Source organism: Symphalangus syndactylus, chromosome 15 (genome assembly GCF_028878055.3).
Source record: "Symphalangus syndactylus isolate Jambi chromosome 15, NHGRI_mSymSyn1-v2.1_pri, whole genome shotgun sequence".
Lineage (NCBI taxonomy): Eukaryota > Metazoa > Chordata > Mammalia > Primates > Hylobatidae > Symphalangus > Symphalangus syndactylus.
Genome location: NC_072437.2, coordinates 98913185 through 98934250, shown reverse-complemented (window position 1 = coordinate 98934250; position 21066 = coordinate 98913185). Strand labels below are relative to the sequence as shown.

The 21066-nt window shown below is 41.0% G+C and overlaps 1 protein-coding gene across 1 annotated transcript in view; it reads left to right on the top strand.

Moving 5' to 3' along the window:
• The first annotated feature begins 1387 nt into the window (after positions 1-1387).
• STARD13 (StAR related lipid transfer domain containing 13) overlaps positions 1388-21066 on the top strand; it is a 562325-nt gene continuing 542646 nt past the window's right edge. The window contains exon 1 of the mRNA XM_055244120.2: positions 1388-1505. The gene's annotated coding sequence lies outside the window, so the exon portion shown is untranslated. The remainder of the gene's footprint in view (positions 1506-21066) is intronic.

The following is a 21066-nucleotide window of genomic DNA, read 5'->3' as shown; positions in this document are numbered from 1 at the left end:
CAACTGAGACCCAGGGCTGGGAGCAGTGGCTCATGCCTGTAATCCTAGCACTTTGGGAGGTCGAGGAGGGCTGATTGCCTGAGCTCAGGAGTTCAAGACCAGCTTGGGCAACACGGTGAAACCCCATCTCTACTAAAACACAAAAAATTAGCCAGGCATGGCGGCCTGTGCCTGTAATCCCGGCTACTCTGGAGGCCGAGGCAGGAGAATTCCTTGAACCCAGGTGGCAGAGGTTGCAGTGAGTCTCGATTGCGCCACTGCAGTCCAGCCTGGGCGACAGACTGAGACTCTGTCTCAAAAAAAAAAGAAAAGGAAAGAAACGGACTGAGACCCAGAAATACCCTAAGAGTTCCCTGGGCTGAGAGTTTATTATCTGTACAACCAAAACCAGATCTTGAACAAACACGGGTCTCTTTGCAGCACTTTCTACTTCCAGGTGCTGTCTTTCCCTCTTCTTCACATCTATGACTAACTGCTCACCATGGTGAACTGCTTCAGGCTCCCGTCCCAGCAAGGAGGATAGAATGAACAGCATCAAGCTCTATGCAAACGGTAATCAGGACTTAAGTCTTAACATTTTGATTTTAAGAGGTTTAATTATTTTGACTTGGCTATATATTTTTTCTACCCAATATCCCTTTTCTGTGTCACATTGTAATAGGTGGATAAATACACAGGTGAGAAAGCAACAGGCAGATGTTTTCCTGGTCATTGTATGTCTGTGTCCTGTAAGAAGGTGTGGGCTTCCTCCTCACAGTGACTTCTAGTTACCTTGATGGGGAGAGTCCACTTGAAATATTATGTCAATATCACAGATTGATTTTATAACACAGATGCAGTAGATTTTCATTTTACCCTTGATCCTGGTGGAACATGGTTAGCAAACATTATTTTACATTGTACACTGATAATCATGAACTTCATTCCAATAAAACCTCCTGTCAGCTCTTATACAATAGGCACTTTTCTAGGTGGTGAGATGAAGCTTTATAAATTACTCCCTCTCACTAGCCTGAAACAGTAGTATAATTCCAAAAGATAGCCTTCTCTCTTATCTCAATATGTTGGTGCGCTGTTCATCGTCTTACTTGTACCTCAGGAAGCTAATTAACAGAAGAAAAATTGTCTCTTTTATTTTTAATGAATAAGAGGCACATCTCAGCAAAAGTGTGAAAACCTTCAATTGGCTCGAACATTTTATAACCTTTTTCTTCCCCTAAGGGGTGCCCAGGACCTCACAATGAGGTGCATTGTGAGCCTCATGCCAAGGTTAATTTGGCACCTCTGTCACAAAGAGCATGTGCAGACTCTTGACAGGCTTTCAGGGAAGCCACGTCCCCCATGTGCTCTTCTGGTTTCCTCATTGGTGTTCGGGAAGAGGAGGCTGGACTCCTCCCGGGGAGTGGGGTGCTATGACAGATGAGAATTTCATGCAAGAAAATAAATCCTGCACATTTCATGTACTGCTTTAAACTTAAAGACCTCTTTGGACCTGAAATTGTAAGGTAAGGAGTGCTCAGCCACAATTCTTGAACTTTGAAACTGTGAGTGTAATTTGAGGACGCTCCTTAAAACTCTTTGTTGTTTAATATGAAACTCTAACATGCTGCCTAAACTCCTGCCTTTAGGAATAACAGCTCACTGTCAAACGTGCACGCACAGCTCTGACTTAAAAGGAAAAGACTCACCACTGTTTAAAAAATAAAAAGTCTTCCATAATGAAACGGTCATGTAGATTTGTTGTACTTTTACACATGTGTGGAAGTGTCCAGATGGACTGGGTTTTCTCTCTGCTCTCTGTAAATCAGTATGCTTCCTAAAAATGGGATCAAATTATCCTTGCCGGTTGAAAGTGGGTCTGGGTGCAGGTCCAATCCCATGGAGAGAAAACACCAGTGCAGTTGTAACCAAATGGCAGTCCCAATCTGCAGGACTTTATCCTGAATGTCGCTTGGTGCTTGCTTAGGCATGGGAGGGGATTAAACTCCACTGCTACAACTTTATTGGCACTGCTCTGTAAGATGTGAAAAATCCGTTGGGATCAGGTGTTCGTGTGTACAGGCCAGTTTCCTGTGATTGTGGCAAATTAAATTGGAAAGTTGAAAGTAATTATAGTACATAGGAGCCAGGGATTTATCAGACATAAAAGGAGGTAGAACAAGTTCAACAATATAGAAGGCAATTATTTGTCTAATGTTAACAAAATCCGATCTTCCTGTAGAAATGTACAGGACGTTTTAATGTTTTTGTTCAAGTTTGATCTGCCTCCTAAGGTGGAATACTCGATGCTTTTAGCTAGCTCATTGATCGGTTCCTAAGACGGCATCACTGTATAATATTTCTCTCTCACTGGGGAAAATAAGATGTTGAGTCTTCTTTTTGTGCCCTAGAGAACTTAAAAGAGAAGACGTAGATGATAATCAAGCTGCATCTGTTTTCTTAAATCTTTGTCCACATGTTCCTACTCTCCTCCTTTGCCTTTATCAGATATACAGGGACTAAGTTAATTGTTACTTCCCCTGAGATCTCCAAACCCTCACTGTACCTTTTTCACAGAGAGCACCGATCTGCATCCAGATCTCCCTCCACAAAAAGCAAATCATATTCATGCTCCATATCCTTTCTCATCCCTGATAGGGGCTTATACTTCCATGTAAGTCCCCAGGGCATATTCCCATGACACGGGTTCTCTCCTACCTACATATTGAGTAGGTGAACCCCAAAGAACATCCTACCTAAAATCTGAGGGTGCGGCAGTAGTGGAGTCTTAGCCTGAAAACTCTCTCCTCCGGACATTTTCCTTTCCAGAACTAAGCCGCTGCACCTGACTTTAGGTATTCTCGTGGCTTTTTGCTTTGAACCACATGACTGATTAGCTGCGCACAGATTAGGGTAGGTACTCATTCACTCTTAAGGATTAGAATATTGAAGCTACCTTTGTCCTGGAGGGGAGAAAATTTCCCCAGCAGGCTTGCCATGAGCACTGTGGGGGTCTCTGGAACTGAGAGTGGCTCTCTGAGGGTTTTGCTCTTTCTCCGGTCACTCTGTTTCTTGCTAATCTTGGCACACATTTTAAAAATGGCTCTAGCCGAAAGGTGAAGGTTCCTAAGGAAGGGAAGCTGGGGCTGTTTACTTCATGCAGCCAGGAGACCCAGGATGTAGGCGTGAAGGATAGTAGTGGGCTTGGATTAGCATTCCAGTGTGCCATTGCCTTACTGAAAGAGTTACTTTTTAACTTGACAACATTTCTCCACATCTGCATCCAAATACTATGTATGTGAGGATAAATATTTGAGCAATGTGTTAGTTTCATTAACCAGACACGACGTCAGAGCCATTCTCGGCAATTTCTTTTCTTGTTTTAATAAAATGAAAAGGAATAATGGGGGGGGGGGATCTAAAATATGTTACCGTGTCAATTTAGAAAAAAAATCGCCAGAAAAAAATGTCAAGATTTCTCTATTTCTTTTACTAAAGATGACACTTCCTTTATTGAAAGATTCACTCAGGTTCTGGTGGTTTTCATCTTTGACAGTCTGGGGTCTTTCCCTTGTGGCTGCACTCAGACCCTGATTTCTCAGCATAGGAATGCCTGGGGGACAGTCCCCAAAAGGTAGACAAAGGCACTGGAATTATAAACTCAAGGAATAAGATTATTCCTCTTCATTGGTCTTACTGCTATTCCTATTCATTGGTCTATGCTAAGAACCAAATCCTGATGAAACCACAACATTACAGAGCTCACATTTAAAGAATATGTCATTTGTCTGTGGAGCTAATTAGTTTCCTTTATTTTTATTAGTTTTACTTTTCATTTTTTATTGGATGAATGAAAGGCTGAAGAAATAGCTGAAATTAACTATTATGATTTCATGTCCCATTTGAAGAATATTTCATTGTAGAAATTTTCACTAAGATTAGGTGGGAATGCAATTCTACATGAACAAACATAAAGAGATGCAATTAGACCGTTTTATTTTAAACCCTAAGACAGGGAGGAATATGATATTTAAAGATAATAATTCTGGCCTGGCACGGTGGCTCACGCCTGTAATCCTAGCACTCTGGGAAGCCAAGGTGGGCAGATCATCTGAGGTCAGGAGTCGGAGACCAGCCTGGCCAGCATGGTGAAACCCTGTCTCTACTAAAAATACAAAATTTAGCTGGGCATGTGGTGCATGCCTGCAATTCCAGCTACTCGGGAGGCTGAGGCAGGAGAACTGCTTGAATCCGGGAGGTGGAGGTTGCCATGAGCCAAGATCGCACCACTGCACTCCAGCCTGGGAGACAGAGCGACTCTGTCTCAGAAAAAAAAGAAAAAAAAGGAGAGTAAAAGAGTTAATAATTCTGGGCCTGGCTCAGTGGCTCACACCTGTAATTCCAGGACTTTGGGAGGCCAAGGCAGGCAGATCACGAGGACAGGAGATGACCATCCTGGCTAACGTGGCGAAACCCTGCTTCTACTAAAAATACAAAAATTAGCTGGGTGTGGTGGTGCGTGCCTGTAGTCCCAGCTACTCGGGAGGCTGAGGCAGGAGAATTGCTTGAACCAGGGAGGCAGAGGTTGTAGTGAGCCGAGATTGTGCCACTGCACTCCAGCATGGTGACAGAGTGAGACTCTGTCTTAAAAAGAAAAAAAAAAAAAAGAGTTAATAGTTCTGACTGCTTCCATCTATAGACAAGAAAAAAACTAATGTATATATTCTGTCTTATCTAATGTGGTATACTAGGCAAAATCACGTAAGGTGTGACGTACTACCTATATGCCTGGTGTCAACACTTAGAGGACTCACAAAGAGTTTATTGGCAATTTTTAGGAGCTTTTTGCAACTCTTATGCACCTGCCCTCTCAGATGGCCACAAATGTAGGCCATGAACAGAGGCAAGCAGTACTCACAGCCCTAGAATCACACTGATTTTTAAATAATAGTAAAATAGGTCAAAGGGAAATAACATTGGGAAGCCTCTAAGGATGGAGCAAGAAAATAAGAACATAAGAATATTAAACATGTGTGATATTCTTGAATTGATTCTGTAGAGATGCCAGAGGATGGAGAAGTCAAGCCATTTCCTTGAGAATCAATCAACACAAAACACTTGGAATAAAATGCATGGATAGCATCCTAGCTTCATTTGTCAGTGCTTAGTTCAAGCAGGAGGTTGTCGCCCACTGGGGTCTTTGAACCACTCTAAAAGGAACTTATACATATGCTTAAATTGTCTTAAATTGGCAATATTCTAAAATAGATTATTAAAGGAATGGCTTGTAAGACATCCAAAAGAGATGCCAATGGATCCTAGAATTCAGAACAGATTCACTAAAAAGGAAATTATCAATATGTCATATTGTTTTGTTCTTGTGTTACTAGCCTGTAGATGGATAGCATGTTATTTAGTCGAAAGTAATTTCATCAAAGCAAATTGGTCAACGTGATAAATTGGTTGCAAATAATTATTTCCCATCATTATATATTCAAGTATGGGTGATCAAACATGAAACAGCTTTATAACACTGTATCTTTAAATATTGTTTAACAGTTTTCAGAACTTTTATTTTTGTCATTATGTATAATGAATTCATCTTCAAGTAATTACTTTGTATTGTGAAAAGCTTGAACTAAGGAATTGCTTAGAGGATAAGCTAAGAATTTTTAAAATTTTATTTAGTTCTTTATTTTATTTTAAGTTCTGGGATACATGTGCAGAACGTGCAGGTTTGTTACATACGAATACATGTGCCATGGTGGTTTGCTGCACCCATCAACCCATCATCTAGGTTTTAAGCCCTGCATGCATTAGGTTTTTGTCCTAATGCTCTCCCTCCCCTTGCCCTCACCCCATGACAGGCCCCAATGTGTGATGTTCCCTTCCCTGTGTCCATCTGTTCGCACTGTTCAACTCCCACTTATGAGTGAGAACATGTGGTGTTTGGTTTTCTGTTCCTGTGTTAGTTTGCTGAGAATGTTGGTTTCTAGCTGCATCCATGTCCCTGCAAAGGACATGAACTCATTCCTTTTTATGGCTGCATAGTATTCCTTGGTATATGTGCCACATTTTCTTTATCCAGTCTATCATTGATGGGCATTTGGGTTGGTTCCAAGTCTTTGCTATTGTGAACAGTGCTGCAATAAACATATGTGTGCATGTGTCTTTATAGCAGAATGATTTATAATCCTTTGGGTATATACCCAGTAATGGGATGGCCGGGTCAAACGGTATTTCTAGTTCTAGATCCTTGAGGAATTGCCACACTGTCTTCCACAATGGTTGAACTAACTTAGACTCCCACCAACAGTGTAAAAGGGACAAGCTAAGGATTTAATAATAGGAGCAAATTATTTGAAATTGATAGAGTGTTTGAACTATAATTGTGACTTACGTATTATTTTAGGCTTTTAATTCATTGTTAAATTTAATTGTATTTATTTAATTATTTAATTGTATTTATTTATTTAGAGACAGGATCTTTCTCTGTTTCCCAGGCTGAAGAGCAGTGGCCCAGTCATAGCCCACTGTAACCTGAAATTCCTAGACTCAAGTGATCCTCTTGCCTCAGCCTCCAAAGTAGCTGGGAATAAAAGTATGCACCACCATGCCCAGCTAATTTTTTGTAGACAGGAGGTCATGCTATGTTGTCCAGGCTGGTCTTGAACTCCTGACCTCAACTGTGCCTCCTGCCTCAGCCTCTCAGTGCTGGGATTACAGGTGTGATCATGACCATCCTATTTTAGGATTTTAAAACAACATATATATTTTACTGGAAAATAATGAATGCAAACCAGAAAACCAATTTTAAACATAATCTTATTCAAGAAGGGCTAGCCTATGATTGCACATTAGGGCATGGTAGGCTTCCATATGGAAGATATATTGTCTTTTAACTACCATATGGTGATTTGAAACTATCATAAATTTAAAGCAATCCATCAACTGTTGGACATTTGCATTATTTTAATTAATTGCTGAACAGTTAGATTGTTTCAATTATTCTACATTATAAGCAATGCCTAATAGGAATAACCAGCTGGAAAATAATTAGAAATAAAAAATCAAACTATTGAGGGAAAGCAATATATGCACAAAATATATAGGGTGCAAAATGGGTGGCAATTCAGACCAACTCTGAAAAAATACCTATCAGCATTATTCCCTTTTAACTAGACCGTTGTTTTGACGAAATTATCTTTTTAACCAAATTGCTTTTTGTCAAATTGCTTTTAGGCAAATTGAATTTGGGCAAATTAATGGGAAACAATAGTTCAAAGAAATGCAATAGACAAAATACATTTGAACTTCAGTGGAGCATTTTTGTAAATCCTTCATGGTATCATGGGCGACAAGATGAAGAAATATGGGCCTAGCTAATGCAATTAGGCAGACTAATAACTAGTTGAATGAACATACGTAGAGGGTGCTTATAAGCAACTCGGGAGAGGGGATGTCTGGTGACTTACTAAAAACCTTGTTCTTGGTCCTGTCCTGATAAGCATTTCTATCAGTGTCTTGGATAAATGCATGTTTAGTAAATTTCTGAATATAAAGCCAAAAGGAAGAATGCAGTTATGTGACGACAGCATCAAAATGAAAACAGATCTTAACAGGTTGGAATAATGAGCTCAAGCTACCTAGGTCTAAGTAACTGTGACAAATGTAAGATTATTTATTTTGGTTCATAATCATAAGTGCACAAGCCCTCATTGGAAGAACTTGTACTTATGAAATAAGACTTTAGGATTTTAGTTGATAGTAAATTCCATATGTTATAGACAAAAACATGCAACGTGATCTTTGGTGACATTCTCCAATTATGTTCGTTCAATGAGTTATTAATCTGCCTAGTTGCATTAGCGCTGCCCATATTCTTAATCTCATCTGCAATTGTACCATGAAGGATTTACAAAATGTCCCACTGAAGTTCAATGTGATCTTTGGTGACATTATTAGAAACACAGAGGAGGAATATAAGATACTTGGCATACTATATGCCAAGCCCTGTGCAAGCCATAGCCTGTGTCACAGTCCCATGCCCATGTGGCTTTCCTTGCTTGTGAATACATATGTAATCCTTGAGCTACCCTCAGGATCCTGCAGCCCAAATGATCAGCCAATCCAGATGGTGATTCCAACACTTCCCACTCCAAAAATTCTATTTATTTAAATGTTACTCAGGCATTTGTGGGTAAATATGGAGAAGGTGGTAGTAGTTGGCCTACCAGGGCCGGAACAATCTTCGAATCTGCACAAGTGTAAAGAATAATGATTAGATTTTGTAACAAAGTACATTTGGACAGATAGGGCTCTTGAGGGACATACAAGAGTAGGATAAGAAGAATATCCTCTTCTGGCCGGGTGCGGTGGCTCATGCCTGTAATCTCAGCACTTTGGGAGGCCAAGGTGGATGGATCACGAGGTCAGGAGTTCAAGGTCAGCCTAGCCAAGATGGTGAAACCCAGTCTCTATTAAAAATACAAAAATTAGCCAGGTGTGGTGGCAGGTGCCTGTAATCCCAGCTACTTTGAGGCTGAGGCAGGAGAACTGCTTGAACCCGGGCAGCAGAGGTTGCAGTGAGCTGAGATCACACCACTGCACTCCAGCCTGGGTGACAGCGTGAGATTCTGTGTCAAAAAAAAAAAAAAAGAACATCCTCTTCTTATCATAGCAGTTAGTGAGCATGGGTAAGATTCCAGATGGAGGTGAGCAAGTGGTGGAAGTCCCAAAGGACCACTGGCGATGGTGTGCTACACACCAATGAACCCAGGCATGAGAGGCTGGAGAAAGCATGAGCATACTCTGAAAAGGTTTAAAGACTCAGGAGGGGATGAAAATCAGAGAAACTGGCCTCTTCTGTCTGTCCTGGACGGAACTACATTTATCTACTTAGTAGAGGTTTCTGCATTCCTTTTTTATTTGTTTCTATGAGGGTCATTTCCTGTGTCTGTGTTCCTTTACACCCATCTGCTTCTGTTGATTATAGGCTGAAGGCTGAGTCTTTAGTCCTATTCTGCAAGCCATTCTCAGTAGGATGTGCTTTCCATTGCTCTTAACCTGGTGCAACAGAAAATAAGGCAATACATGGCTATGACTTAGAGCACAAGTTTACATTGTGATCCAGGACCTGCCACTTGACAGTTTTGGGAAATGCATTTAACTTTTCTCTGTCCGTTTCCCCATGGGTAAAAGTAGAGGTAATAATAGTATTACTTGTCAGGGTTGTTAAGACAATGAAATAAAACAATATGTGGTAAACTACTTAGCACAGCTGGACCATTCAATGAAAATTTTAATTGCTATTGTTGCTGTTTTTAGTTAGCCTCTGTGCCAGCTTTCTTCACTCCCTGAAGATGAGCAAACACCAATATAAAGTAGCACGTGATCTTCAGGGCTAGATGCAATTATGAGGACTAGCCAACCATCCCTGTAACAAAAGGTAGGACCCAGTCAGCTTTAACAAAATAGGGCCTTCAGAAGGAAGATGAAGGACTAGCAGTGAGCGTCATCTTTCACTCATCTTCTCACTCAGGGTTCCAGGAGTGTTCTCTTTAGTCTCTATCTGTAATCTACTACCTTGGGCATAGAGATTACCTCTTGGGCACATGGGAGCACAATCCTATTCCTGTTCTGTCACTACTATACAAACAGAAATTCTTCTTTTCTTGGAATTTTAAGGGAATACTATCATAAGCCTCTATGTGCTTGCAATCCAGTTTGACCAACTGTCAACTCATAGCCACCCTCACCCATACTCTCCCACAATGCCCACCATCAGGTTGCTGGTGAAGTGAAACTAAGACATTATCATTTCGTTTATACACATATTCAAGTTTGTATGTTTAATAAAAGACCTAGGACTTGGTTTTAGCAGTTCAATTTTTCCTAGAGGTCCATTTTTTAATGGATATTTGCCATTTTTAATAGATATTTGAAACAATTAGGTAGGTGCAAAGTGTTTTAGTTCAACAACTGATAAAAGAAAAACTTCAGCCGAATTAAATTTAGAACAGTTTAATTGAGCAATGAATGATCCCTGAATTGGGCAGCCTCTTGAACCACAGTAGGCTCAGAGACTCCAGCGTAGCCACATGGTGGAAGAAAATCTATGGACAGAAAAAGGAAAGTGATGTAAAGAAAATGGAAGTGAAGGACAAAAACAACCAGATTGTTTACAACTCAGTGTCTCCTTATTTGAACAGGGTTCAAACACTTGGCTACATTTGATTGGCCAAAACTCAGTGACTGGCACAAGTGTAGGCTATGGCCTGTGTCTGTTTACACCTTCACATGTTGTGGTTCATGATGTACAGAGGAACCATTAGGCTGAACTTAAAATATGTAAGGAGGCAGCTTTAGGCTAACCTTCATTTAACATGACTCTTCAGCATCCATTAAGAGGGATGTTTTTGTAACAGACCACGTGAAAAACATTGTTACCAATGAAGAGTATTCAGGATCTTTTCACATTTTTACATCTCTGAAATTCAGATACATTTTACGACTGACAGCAAGTGATAGTTTAATTGACAGTGTTGTTTTTCTTTCTTAATGATACGTTATCTAATGGTGCATCTCACACACAGAGGATGGTGTCTTAGAAGTGAAGAGATGCAATAGTTGAGAAGATAAATGGACACATTGTCACATACACACAAATGCACCTAAAACTACTTACTTAATTGCCTACATGTGCATCTATATGAACTAGGAAATGAAAGTAATTTAAAGTAAAATGAGTACATGAGTTCTGAGAGAGCAAAGTAGATATTTTCGAACATTTTTCTGAAAAACCAGATGAAAACCATATAGACATTCTATTCCCACAAAGAGATAAAAACCACATAGGCATTCTATTCTCTTCCAACAGGTACAGCAGCCTCCCTACCATGGAGGGTAAAGCTTGAGATTCTCAAGATAATGCTGTTTGTCCCTCAATAACATTTCCGTAGTCAAACTGTCCTTTCCATATCATCGCTGTTGTCTGCACTTATCATCATGTCTTCCAGAAGCTTCTTAAACAGAGATAACAGAAATGGCAACAATGAGCAATGTGGTCAGAGAGGAAAATATATGTGGTTAATAAGACATTTTCAAAAGTGCTAAGTTATATATAAGGGAAACATCTATTCAGTCTACATAATGTTTGGTGAACATTCTTGGGTTATTTGTGGTTAATGGAAGTAAATTCCGTCTTCACAGCATTTGTCCCAAAGTTCGGGACCTAAAATTTATCCATCTATTCATCCATCCACTTTTTAAATATATGTGGTTAATAATACATTTTAGGCCGGGCGTGGGGCTCCCGCCTGTAATCCCAGCACTTTGGGAAGCTGAGGAAGGTGGATCACATGAGGTCAGGGGTTCGAGACCAGCCTGGCCAACATGGTGAAACCCTATCTCTACTAAAAATACAAAAAATTAGCCAGGTGTGGTGGTGGGCACCTGTAATCCCAGCTACTGGGGAGTCTGAGGCAGTAAAATCGCTTGAACCAGGGAGGCGGAGGTTGCGGTGAGCCGAGATCGCGCCACTGCACTCCACAGCCTGGGTGACAGAGCGTAACTCTGTCTCAAAAAATAAATAACCTGGGTGCGGTGGCTCACGCCTGTGATCCTTGCACTTTGGGAGGCTGAGGCGGGCAGATCATGAAGTCAGGAGATCGACACAGTGAAACCCTGTCTCTAACAAAAATACAAAAAAAAATTAGCCAGGCGTGGTGGCATGTGCCTGTAGTCCCAGCTACTCTGGAGGCTGAGGCAGGAGAATGGCGTGAACCTGGGAGGCAGAGCTTGCAGTGAGCCGAGATCATGCCACTGCACTCCAGCCTGGGTGACAGAGCGACACTCTGTCTCAAAAAAACAAAAACAAAAACAAAATTATTTCCAGCCTATGAAAGTAATTTTATATGATAAGTTCTAATCAATGTATTAATAACATTAAAACAGCAATGCAAAATGAATTCAGAGAAACGTTGGCTATTTCTCCTGAGATCCATGGAAGTGATCTAGAAATTTTCCTCCATTTAGAGATTAGGAAGCATGCCATAGCATTCCCAGAGATTCTGTAAGAAGGCTGGGGTCAAAGGAATGTGTAGACATTACCACATGGCCTAGTCTCATGTTAGCAGCAGCTTCTCTTTCTTCAGGGACAAGTCAGAGGTCATTTTGTGCCTCGGTTCATTCCAGGTCCCTGTGGTCAAGCATGGATTCTACTGACACGTGCAGCCCAAGAATTTACACTGAGCCAGCTGAGTGACATTGACTTAGGACCTTCCCCCTTGAGACTCTCATTAACCCAAAGTTACGGCACTGAGGAGAGACCCCGGGAGAGAGTCAGAGCTTGGAGTCCATTTCATTTCTAGCTTAATGTTTCCCTCTTCTCTCATTTAACATCAGCCTTTTCTGAATGGCTGCCTCTGAAAGCCAGAAAGCTTTCAGTTGATTAAACATTAGTTCACTTCATTATTGGAAGAAAAATAGGAAAGTCAAAATAAAGATGCACGTTCTCCTATAAGAGAAAAAATTATCCTTGGTAGTAATTCCTCCATTGTCTGAAATAATCCTATTAGGCATTGTCTTTCCATCAGAATTAACCAGCACAAAGCAACTGGTAGGAGAAGGGAGCTGGTGAAAGAAAATATTGCTGTCATTTAACTGCTCGTCGAGAGAAAACTTAAATGGTCTTATTTCTCAATTAAAGGTACAAGAGTAGCCATTAATTCTTGACCGTAACAAGATTAAATATCTGTGTATTGTTTTTGCTTATGTTCTGTCCTCAACTTGCTAGCCTTCTGCATGTCTTGTTGCATTTGGTCAAAAGTTGATTTGGATTTTTTTAAATTAAATACTTCTTCAGAATATGAAAAATGCCACAGAGCCACTCCTTTGAAAATTTATTGCATAAATTGCATAAAACGTCAAGGGATTCAGGTTTTCTTCAGTTCAGTCACCACTCAACAAGAAAGCATTAGGTAAAACATGATCAAGAACTTCCCTTAAATAAGAAGCAGGACTTTACCTTTGAGTAACCTGGATTCTGTTGTTGGATGCTTCCTTGATAGGCCCCTGACCCTGATATGTTCACCACAGTAACGGGGTCTCCACTTCCTGTGTCCCTCCTTCGTTCTCGTCATTGTGACGTTTGCAATACAGTTTACAAAACGTTTCTCACACAGGACCTCCTTTTATCTTTTCTGTCAGGATGAGTAAGGTAAGTAAAAGAGTCAATAGTTTTTGGCCAGGCATGGTGGCTCACGCCTGTAATCCCAGCACTTTGGGAGGCCAAGGCAGGCGGATCACGAGGTCAGGGGATTGAGACCATCCTGGCTAACACGGTGAAACCTCGTCTCTACTAAAAATACAAAAAATCAGCCGGGTGTGGTGGCGGGCGCCTGTAGTCTCAGCTACTCTGGAGGCTGAGGCAGGAGAATGGCGTAAACCTGCAAGGCGGAGGTTGCAGTGAGCTGAGATTGGGCCACTGCACTCCAGCCTGGATAACTGAGCGAGACTCCATCTCAATAAATAAATAAATAAATAAATAAATGAGTCAATAGTTTTTTTAAGTTTGGTAACTGAAGTTCAAAGCAGGCAACTGACTTGTGTCAATTTCAACAAGAACAAGAAATGAAGCCAAGAGTGAAATAGAAATCTGTGAGATTTCTTCAAGGTGAGAAAGAGCATTGCTAAGTTTCATCACATGCAGCAAGCTGTGAATGCATTAAAAGGCATTTTCACCAAGTCCAAAGACAACACAGTTCTGTAAGTTTTCAGAGAGAAAACCCTCAAGTGAAAAGTACTATTGATGCGGAAACTCTGCTGCCGATGTATTCTGTCAAGCTGTGACACCAAAAACTCAACAACAATTGTAAAAACAAAATAAGTACGTCTGCTACTAAACCCTATTTAGCGTAGTGTTGTATGTGATAGTGGACCACAAAAAGGAAATGGGAAGAGTGAAAAGAGCCTCCCCGAGCAGGTTCACTGGATGGAGTGGAAATGTGAAGTTGAGAATTGAGTATCTCTTCAGCATCCTACGTTTCCCCCCTCAGATCCTGAGTGGCAACTGGAAAGGATTCGTGGTTACTTGGATCTAGGAAAATCCTGTTCTGTCTCTGATGGGACTAAGACAAAGCACTCCTGTTTGTGCAACCCGGCTTGCGTTCCTCCCTCCCTGCAGAGGAAGCATTTGGATGCTTCCCTTCCCCTTGGAAGTTGCCAGCCTTTCTTTAGAGTGATGAGGGCAGAACTGGTCATTATGGAAAGTGTCGGAGGAACGGTGCCACAGCATCAGGTTCAGGCAAGTAAGTCAGAAGCTGAACTCATTAAGAGGCATTTGGAACCCGGTGTTTCTTGTTTTCCTGTTGGAGAAGCTCTGAACTCTGAGAGTGTCCTAATCCCTATCTGAGAGAGCCTTTCTGACTTGCTCCCTCCTGCTCTGCTATCCACCTGACCACTCAGTGTCTATTTTTTTCTGACTGTCATAGAACACTTGGGCAATGTAGAAAACAGTAAAACACAAGTAAAATTCCCTTATAGTCATACTTCCTTATTAGATAACCTCTGTTAACATTTTGTATGTCTTTGTAATTCTTTTCCTACTATTTTAACATAATTGATCCCAAACTAAATATAATCTGCACTACTCTTACTAGCTAAATATATGACAAAGGCATTTCCTTATATTTTTAAAATTCATCATAAACATTGTTTTTATTGATTGCATACTATTACTATTTCAACTTTTTTCATATACAAAATGTAATAAACTATACCCTAGCAGCTAAGCATTTCATTTTCTTAGAGAATTTTTATTTTTCAAAATGCTAATATCATTTTTTGTCAATGATAATTTTTGTCCATAATATTTTTGGATCTTTTAAGGTATCTTTAAATTTTAAAATAGTTTTAAGATTTCTATCATTGAAAGAATATCGTTGACCAGGCACGGTGGCTCATGCCTGTAATCCCAGCACTTTGGGAGGCTGAGGTAGGAGGATCACTTGAGCTCAGGAGGTTGAGGCTGCAATGAGAGATGTTCTCACCACTGCACACTACACTCCAGACTGGGTGACAGAATGAGACCCTATCTCCAAAAAAAAAATGTAATATTTTTTGATATTAGAAAATTATTTCCTAGAAAGGTTGCATCAATTCAAACTATGTTAGCAGTGAATGGGAATAAATACCTCACCTCACTCTCACCAACACTGAATTTGATATGTTCTCAAGACTGTACTAAGTTTATAGAGAAAACAGTGTCTCATTTTAACTTGCATTATTGTTCACTGCTATGGAAACCAAATTTTTTGGGGGAGAGGGTATTCATTAACTTTTTATATTTCCTCCTTGGGAAAATTTTATGTCTCCTTAAACATTTGACCAATGGGGTTGTAGCCGTTTTCAAATTAATGGGTGTCAGCTTTAAAAATTATTTTTAACCTTGTGTGATCTTTTATCTCACGGCAAATAGAGAGGGGGTATAGAGCATGGTGTACTCCCTGCTCCCACAGATTTTTCTTTGTTATCTGCAGTCTGATAAAGAGGGGGAGGTTTGTTTCCAATAGAACTGGATTGGCTTGTGACCAGGGCTTGAAAATGGCAGAACATGAAGTTAAAGCGCAGGTGTTTGATTTGTAGAGAGTCACAGAGAAAATCAGATGTAACTTGCACCTTGACCAGGAGCGCACTGCACCTGGGCCTCCAACAAGGCTGTTTGGGAAAGGGGTGGTAACGTATCCATCCTGGTGGTCTTTCCATTACAACATTTTCAAAACAAAGCACATTTGTACTTCATTTTTATACAACCTGTAAAGGGTCTATATACAATCAAATTAACAAAAGTGTAATGACTCTAAACTGATTGTGAAACCCAGATAGACAGTTTGGTGGTTGGGCAAGAAGCAAATAACTTTTTTTTTTTTTTTTTTTTTTTTTTGAGACAGAGTCTTTCTCTGTCACCCAGGCTGGAGTGCAGTGGCATGATCTCGGCTCACTACAAGCTCCACCTCCCAGGTTCACGCCATTCTTCTGCCTCAGCCTGCCGAGTAGCTGGGATTATAGGCGCCCGCCACCACGCCAGCTAATTTTTTGTATTTTTTAGTAGAGACGGGGTTTCACCGTGTTAGCCAGGATGGTCTCCATCTCCCGACATCGTGATCCGCCCGCCTCGGCCTCCCAGAGTGCTGGGATTACAGGCATGAGCCACCGCGACTGGCCGAAATAAATTACTTTAATGATGACATATTTGTGAACCTATATGTATATTAAAATATAATCATATATATATATATATTTTTTTTGCCAGGAGATCATATTCCTGGTTCTTCCCCTCCTTATCCCTTGCCCTCCCATACGTAGATACACATATATATATACACTCCCCAGTTGATATGGGTTGGCTCTGTGTCTCCACCCAAATCTCACCTTGAATTGTAACAATCCCCATGTGTTAAGGGCAGGACCAGGTGGAGGTAATTCGATCAGGGGAGTGGTTTCTCCCATGCTGTTCTGTTGATAATTAGTGAGTTCTCATGAGATCTGATGGTTTTATAAGCACGTGGCATTTCCCCTGCTGGCACTCATTCTCTCTCTTGCCACCCTGTGAAGAGGTGCCTTCTGCCATGATTGTAAGTTTCCTGACGCCTCCCCAGCCATGCGGAACTGTGAGTCAGTTAAACCTCTTTTCTTAATTACCCAGTTTCAGGTAGCTGTTTATAGCAGTGTGCGAACGGACTCATACACCAGCAGAGTACCTACACACACTACAGTTTTTAGGACTAACAAAATCGAGTGTATGTCAGATCTGCACTTGCCTTCTTACTTCCTCTTCCCTTGGCTGGTCTCACAAATCCTGCATTTCAGGTTAACCACCTGGGACGGTAAACTACCGATGTCTGCTTCTGCTTCCAAAGGAGAACCGCAGTGAAAGGCAAGTCCTCATTATCTCTTGTCCTGTATCCTCGACATTACAATTTATCCTCCAGTTTAGGTCACTGCATATCACCAAGTTCAGCCCCTATCATGATAAGTGGCATTTGTTGGTAATACTATGAGGTCCTATTCTTTGAGTGATGTTCACGGAAGAAATCTAAGGCATAGTGTTTCCAGATATAATACAAGCCACCCAATTAAATGTGAATTTCCAGGTAAATAACAAAGAATATTTCAGTATAAGTATGTTCCAAATGTCACATGGAATCTATTTATAAAAATTTATTTGTTGTTTATCTGAAATTTAACTTTATACGTATGTCCTATGTTTTTCTTTGCTATATTTGGCAACCCTACCAAGAAAGTGAGACCATTAGGAATCTAACAGCACAGGCCAGGCACAATGGTTCACATCTATAATCCCAGCACGTTGGAAGGCCAAGGCAGGAGGATCATTTGAGGCTAGGAGTTCAAGACCAGCCTATGCAACATAGTGAGACTTTGTCTCTACAGAAAATAAAATAAAGAATGTAGCCAGACATGGTGGCTCTCACCTCTATTTCCAGCTACTCAGGAGGCTGAGGTGGGAGGATGACTTGAGCCCAGGAGTTTAAGTCTGCGGTGAGCTATAATTGCACCACAGCTCCAGCCTGGGCAACAGAGGAAAATCACTCCAGCCTGGGCAACAGAGGAAAATCTTGTCTCTTGAAAAACAAACAAACAAACAAACAAACCCATAGTACAAATCAAGTAGTTACTTAGTGTCCTACCTCCGTGACAGTACAGAGAGAACCACCCCCAAATGTTACTATCAAAGGAAATAACTGTACTTCACCAATGGTCTGCACCTGGTCAGTAGCAGCAAGGGAAGGCCAAAGGCAAATAAGTCAGAAAAAACGTAAGATTCGGCAACTTCCCTGCTGACGTGGAATTATTGTAATTAGAGAGATTTTTAACAATTGGAGAAATGTTAACATTTAGAGAAGTTCTAACTGATGGAAATATCTTTTTAAATAGTGAAAACTATGACAACTAACACAGATAGTAGCACTATTTCAGAAAAACAGAATCTCACTTACTCTCATTGACATAACAAAACATGAATTCAGCTAAGAAAACCCCCACAAGTACAAATCAGTAAAAATAAAAACCATGGTTCTTCTTGTGCTGGAGTGTTGTTGGGAAGGCCCTCGTGAGCAGAGCGTAGCTGGCCTGGCCACACCTGCCTACCTGGCCTCTTCTCTCCTCCCTCAGTGTTCCTCTGAGGACCTCTCAACTTTTCAAACTCTCTATTCAAACATGGCATTGGCATCTCTGCAATTTAATGAAGATTGTTATCAAAGAATAGCATGTAAAACCATATCAGGTATGATTTAAGCCCATGAGTAATCAAGATTTAAATCCTTTATTTTGGTTGTAGACATAGTTTCCCAGCTTGTAGCATTAGACAGTTTGAATTTTCTCATAAATGGCATAGTTGAGGGGTAAGGGAGAGACAGTCTGGCTTAGCTCAGAATGTCATTTTCTTGGAGAAAAAACAGCTGCAACTGATGCCTGAAAGATAAATGTTAAAACATGGGCTTCCCCCAAAATATGAGCCTGCTGACTTCATTTAGCATGGGTTTTCCCCACGCACCAAGCAAGCAAGCGAGCAAGCAGTTCTGTAGCAGACACCAGCTGGGTGTCTTCCAACTCAATTCAGTTCTGGTGCTATCTGCTTGGAGAGAGTGTTAGGTCCCATAGGTTCGGGGCTCAGTCCCACAACTGCTCCGACTTCCAATGCCAATCAAAAGCCACAGGTTGGCTGGGTGCAGTGGCTCACGCCTGTAATCCCAGCACTTTGGGAGGCCAGGGCGGGTGGATCACGAGGTCAGGAGATCGAGACCATCCTGGCCAACATGATGAAACTCCATCTCTACTAAAAACACAAAAATTAGCCAAGTGTGGTGGCATATGCCTGTAGTCCCAGCTACTCAGGAGGCTGAGGCAGGAGAGTTGCTTGAACCCAGGAGACAGAGGTTGCAGTGAGCCGAGATGGTGCCACTGCACTCCAGCCTGGGCAACAGAGCAAGACTTCATAAAAAAAAAAAAAAAAAGAAAAAACCCTGGTTGTGACCTGTGCTTCTGACCAACAGGCTATAAATCGGAGTTCACATACCCACCTTTTCATGTTACATTAATTTGCTACAGTGGATCACAGAACTCAGGGAAATGCATTTACCAGTTTATTACAAAGGATATTACAAAAGGACTCAGAAGAACAGATGCATAGGGATATGAGGAAAGGGGCAAAGAGCCTCCATATGCTTCCTGGGCTTGCCACCCTCCAGGAACCGCCACGTGTTCAGCTCTCAGGAGGCTCTCCAAACCCTACCCTCCATGCGTTGTAATGGCAGCTTCATTCTGTAGGCATGATTGATTAAATCACTGCCCACTGGTGATCAAGTCAATCTCTAGCACCTCTCCTCTTCCCAGAGATTGGGGAGTGGAAGTGAAAGTCCCAGCTTTCTCTCTAATCATGCCTTAGTCTTTCCGTGACCAGCCCCCATCCTGAAACTACCTGGGAGCTGCTAGCCATGGTCTTAGCATACTAAAAGACATCACTTTGAAGATTCTAAGAATTTTAGTAGTTGTTTCCAGGAAAGGAGAACGAAGACCAAATATATATTTTGCAATATCACAGTCCCTGGTATCTTCAGCTGGTGAAGGATCATTGGGATGAAAAGTGAAAGGTATGTTGAGAAAAAGATACTCCAGACTAAGAGTCAGAAACTGTCCCTAAATTGACAAGTGATTTAACTCTTTAAAATTTGGATTTCTTATTTACCAGAAGAGGAAAATACTAACTAATCTATCTCAGAGGGGTTATGATATAGAAACAAAAACATTTTGCAAAGTTAAAAGCACCACATAAACAAAACAATCATATTTATACTCACCCATGTTCATGGCATTATTATTCGCAATAGCAAAAATGTGGAAGCAGCTCAAGTGTCTATCAATGGACGAATGGATAAACAAAATGCGGTATGTCCATACAACGGACTGCTCTTCAGCCTTCAAGAGGAAGAAAATCCTGACAAATGCTATAACATGGATGAACCTCGAGGACATTATGCTAAGTGAAATAAGCCAGACACAATAGGACCAAAATTGTAGGATTCCACTTAAACGAGGTACCTACAGTCATCCAATTCAGAGAGACGGCAAGTAGTATGGTGGTTGCCAGGGACTGGAGGAAGGGGCATGGGGAAGTATTATTTAATGGGTACAGTTTGGGATCATGAAAAAGTTCTGGAGACGGCTGATGGTGATGGCTGCATAACAACACAAATGTACTTAATGCCACTAAACTGTACACTTAAAAATAGTTAAAATCGTGTATTTATGTAATGTATATTTTGCCACAGCCAAAAAATACAGTATACACCATAAAATAGGAAATCTACTTTATAGAAAAACACCCATAATTATCAGAAGTAATAGTAGATTTACTAGTGTAAGTGGTAGTATGAATGGGTAGGTTGAAAAAAGCGCTCACATTAATTGGGTTTATGTAGAAGAGTGAGCACAACTACTCACTGACGTACAAAGTGAGGAGGCAAGACCGCCTTTGGACAGTTACATCTAAACACTTTGAAGGATGTTAACGACACTAAAGGAAGTTTATATACCTATGTTATAAGAATAAGTTAAAGAACTACATCCGTTTCTCTATAATTCATCCCAAACATGTCCCTAAGTTCAGGAAAAGCTTAGTATATTTGCATATTTTCTACACTTTGAACTTTAAATCTGCAGTTTCAGATACCAGACTAAGTTAAGTCCTCTGCTGCCTGTAATACCTCCTGTGCTTCCAGTGTTCCCTGATGATTCTGTAAGGTCTGTAAGAACAGGGATCGTGTTGACTCCTTCAACACTGAATACACAGTGCCCAGCACAGGGCCTGGCACTTACTAGATGCTCAACAAGTATTTGTTGAAGGAATCAGGTGTCGGGGGACAAACGGTGGAATCCTATTTTTGTTTTTTGTTTGTTTGTTTTTTTGAGACAGAGTCTCACTGTCTCCCAGGCTGGAGTGCAGTGGCACAATCTCGGCTCACTGCAAGCTTGCCTCCTGGGTTCACGCCATTCTCCTGCCTCAGCCTC